The following is a 4,734-nucleotide window of genomic DNA, read 5'->3' as shown; positions in this document are numbered from 1 at the left end:
TTAAAAGCTTGAGCGTTTTGGAGGGGTTTTTGAAGAAGGTTTTTAAAAAAAAGAAAAAAGAAAAGGAAAATAGGAATGGTAATTATTAATTAGTCAAAGATTAGTAATTAGTGTAATTAATTAGTACACTAATTAATAGCAATAGTAATGTTAACCGATGTTTTAGGAAGTTCAATTTGGGGCTGTCTGAAAATGATTGGTGGGGTCCACCATGCGTTTACTTTGTCTCGGATTTTCAGGTCGTTGTGTGTAATTAAGTTAAATCGTCTCACCACCAAATAATGTGATGCCGTGAATGAAGTTGTTTTTATCTGAAAGTTATATCGGGATCGAGCCATATGGAAAAATTCTTCCTTTAGAATGGAGTCCTACATGGTGCGAAACTAGATATAATCGGGCTTCAATATGAACATCGAATATCATATGGAATTTTTTTTAAGAGGCTCTAAATGGTGCGAATCCAGATATAATCGGATTTTAATATAAACATCAAGCATCGGTTAAAAACTAAAAAAAAAAAATTAACTGACGTATATCTGATTGTTTAAATTTAAGATAGTCGATAAGTATATGGTATTTATATTAGTATAGATAAGTGTTGGTGTAATATAAATCACCAACGATAAGTAATGTGTAATTTTTATATAGTACTAATTAATAATAATAATTATTTATCGTGTAAAGGTCTTCGATTATGATCGGAATATAAAAGGAAAAATTATGTAGAATAAAAAAACATTTAACCTATATTAGGTACTATAGTTACATATTGGGAAAAAATACTATAGTTATAGTTTAAAAAAATTGTAATTCGCGATTACAGTTTTCCCAATCTTTGTTATTCGCCTGACTTTTATAAATTCAAAATTTGTATAATTCAATTTTTGATTGTATAAATCCAAAATTTTGTATACGTCTACCTTAGCTATTTGTATATGATTTATGAAAAAATCATAATAAATTACCCTATTTGTATATTGGCAAGCGAAATATACAAATGGAGTTTTGGAAAATTACTAAATGTATAAATACAAAATTTGTATATATTTACCCTATTTGTATATTCACAAGCGAAATATACAAACGGACAGAAATATGCAAACCACAACCTCCATAGCAAATAGAACTATAGTTATGAAGGGCATTTTATCAAAACTATAGCTATAAAACATTATTATATTTTTTCAATATAAAATACTTGTCAATGGCAAGTTGTAATCTAATATTATAGACATGGGGACAGTAGTCTATTTCGAATAGTATATGTTACTTTTGGTTGGGTTTATGTCTCTATCAGATAATTTTCAAATGACTTTAATTTCATCATTTGGTATATATAAGTTAATATATAAGGAAGACTTGTTTGATGCACCAATAGAAAAAATAAATCTTTCAGTTTTGATTACTTTACATCTTCATGCTAATTGATATTTATAAAATATATATCGTAATGAAATAATAATACGCGATCAAACATGTATTAATAAAAACTATGCATATGCTAGTTGAAGTAACGTACTCATATTTATTCGTGTTCCTATTCCTTAGTCAATAAAGGTAAGATTGAATGTTTCCCTACTAAACATATACATATACATAAATATTTAATTAATATTAATAAATTGTTTTTAAAACTGTCTTGCTTACTGGCTTATGATTAAAATTATTAACAACTAAACATACTTATGTATAGACAAATAATCTTTAAATTGCTCTTATTTGTCTAATCAAGTCGAGCTGAATATGTATAAACAAATAATCTTAATAATTAACGATTTAATGACATCCATCCTTCCATCCAAATGTTGCCATTTTGATTTGATCCTAAATTTCCGTTGCCTTTTTGAAAAAATTTCCTTCCATAATATTAATACTAATAGCACCAACCATGTTCCGAGCTTCCATTTCGATCCATCAGAAGGTACGCCTTCATCCTCTCTCACGCTCACAATCGAACCTCAACCTGAGGATGGAAAACTCCAACATCCTCTTCACCAACCCATGTCATGGGTGGAGATGGCACTACAAGGACATGCACCAATATTCTCTATGGACATCAACGGTAGAATCCATCATAATACTTCAGAACTCAAACTTCTTAACCTAGTTGATCACAGAGGGGATAAAACTAGCCATGGAGAACTTTGTCAATCAAATGTGGTTGACCAATACAATGAATCCTCTGTCAGCACCATGCAAGCGTTATGGAACCTACCTCATCATCTCAATGTTTTTCCAAATATGATAAAAATGGTGCAACTCCCCTTCTTTACTCCCAGGAGACAATAAACTCGAACCCTCTGTTCTTCCCATGACAACCAATGATGAGTTCGATTCAAGCATCCGAACAAGAATACGGTTCAGATACCCCAAACAAGAGGCCGCTTAGGATTTTTTTCTTTTTCTATCCCGGAGGGCGGGTCTCGTGACAACGCCTTCCTCTGCGGTCTCTATTCGTAGGAATAGAATCGTGACCCGTACTGGTGGAATAATTGCAATGCGACTATACCGCCTGCTGATAAAGGGAAGACAGTATACCAAGCTTGTCCTAGCAGCCAGGTTTGGTCCTCCGGGCAGCAACCCGACCGGTATACACCCCACAGAGGAAATTGGGTTGTGAGGTGAGTAACTATATTCAACAATCATTTGCCAACATCGTTCCTAAGCCCTACTAAGTAAGGGGGAAACCAATGCCAGTGATCCAGGGACACTCCATCATGATCCCAAACCCAATTCCTATGGATATTCCTCCTCCTTCACCACTAGGAGAAAACGAGGGAAGCGTGATTCCAGTCCCATCGGGTTCGTTCACAGAAATTTCAAGCCTTCGAAACTCAGCCCTTATGTTGTTCCCCGAAGAAGAGGACAAAAAATACATTCTCAACTGCCCAGTAGCCCTGAAAAAATACTCATTCGACCTCAGGCCACCACTGAACACTGCCCTAGCAAAGTATGCAGTAGTGATGACCCTGACCGTGTATCGGAGCTGCTTCTTGAACAAGGAAAATCAGGGGCTATATACCCCAACAACGAGCGGTCTTTTAATGAATCAACCATCTAGCTTCATTGTGTGGAACACTAGGGGTGCTAATAGTGATGATTTTAAGAGAAACTTTAAGGAGCTCATTAGGAGTCATAGTCTATGCATGGTTGCATTGCTTGAAACTAAGATGGAAAACCATATAAATCTTAAGGATGAGTTTGGTTTTAATGACTATTATGAGGTCCCCGCACAAGGCAGGTCTGGGGGTATTGTGTTATTTTGGATTTCCAGCATGGTTACGTTGAACCGTATTAATCATTCCTCTTAGGAGCTCCATGGCATGATCTAGGTTCGTCCTAGTAAGAATTTTTGGTGGTTTACTGCTATTTATGCTAGCACTAAATTAGAAAAATAAAATATGTTAAGGAACAATTTAGAGAATATTGTTGTCTCTTATAATGGCCCCTGACTTATTGCTGGAGACTTTAATGACATTTTGAACCAACAGAATAAGTGGGGAGGTAAGAATATCAGTATTTCTAAGAGTACTAGATTTAGGGCGTGTGTTAATAATTGCAATTTGGTGGACCTTAGTTTTAAAGGTAGTAAATATACTTGGTCTAACCACCATAGAAAAAATTCGACCATTATCCTTGAAAGATTGGACTGGAGCTTTGCAAATAATGAGTGGATAGATCTTTTCCCCAATGATATTGTCACCCACCTCCCCAAAACCCATTCTGACCATAACCCCCTTTTAATTAGGTTTTCCAATCACTACCAAACCCCTTCTTGTAGGCCCTTCAAATTAGAAAAAAATTGGGTTAATCACCCTCAATTCAAGAATATATATCGTTTCTGATTGTTGGTCCAATAGAACTTTACCCGACGCCATTACTCTTTTCCAGATCAAAGTTGTCGACTGGAGTAAACTAACCTTTGGCAATATTTTTCAAAAAAAGAAAGTCATTTTTCGAAAACTGGATGACATCCAAAAATCTACAGCCTATCCTTACAACTCTTTCCTCCAGAATCTCGAGCATACGCTTTCCCGGGAATATAACGATTATCTAATAATTGAGGAAGACTTCTGGAAAATCATATCTAAGATTAACTGGCTTAATGATGGAGATGTTAACACTAAGTTTACCATATGTTTGTTCTGAATAGAAGAAGGCGTAACATGATCATTTATTTCAAGGACAATAATAATGAATGGATTACCAATCATGCTAGTATTCTCTCTTATGTCTCTGGTTACTTTAACTCTATCTTTACTACTAATTATACTTGTTCTTCTAACTTCAACTTGGTTCATATAAATAAAAGTTTTCACAGGCTTGATCTCTCCCAACTCGACGCCCATCTCCAAGACCATGAAATTACTTAAGTTTTATTCTCCTTCAAACCCTTCAATGCCCCCGGCCCCGATGGTCTTCACCCTCACTTTTTCCAAGCCCATTGGGATTGTCACGCCCCAAACTCAAGGGGCGCAACTGGCTCTTAAGGCCAAAACTCAGGCCCGAGCCGACCCTGCTGAACCATTTGCTACTAGCGCATGACAGTCACATGCATTTAAGAAAACAAACAAGTATATCTCGGCTTAAAACTAAGCCCTTGGCCGGCAAGGCCCTTGTCAACAGATCTACAAAAGAAACAGCTACTCCCAAGAGTTCATATAAAGAAATTGTTAACTAGCACAGAAGTCCTGATTGGGCCGTCAAGGCCACCATGATCTCTATACCAAAACT

Source organism: Solanum tuberosum, unplaced genomic scaffold, assembly GCF_000226075.1.
Source record: "Solanum tuberosum cultivar DM 1-3 516 R44 unplaced genomic scaffold, SolTub_3.0 scf00274, whole genome shotgun sequence".
NCBI classification, from domain to species: Eukaryota; Viridiplantae; Streptophyta; class Magnoliopsida; order Solanales; family Solanaceae; genus Solanum; species Solanum tuberosum.
This window is presented reverse-complemented; position numbering follows the sequence as displayed.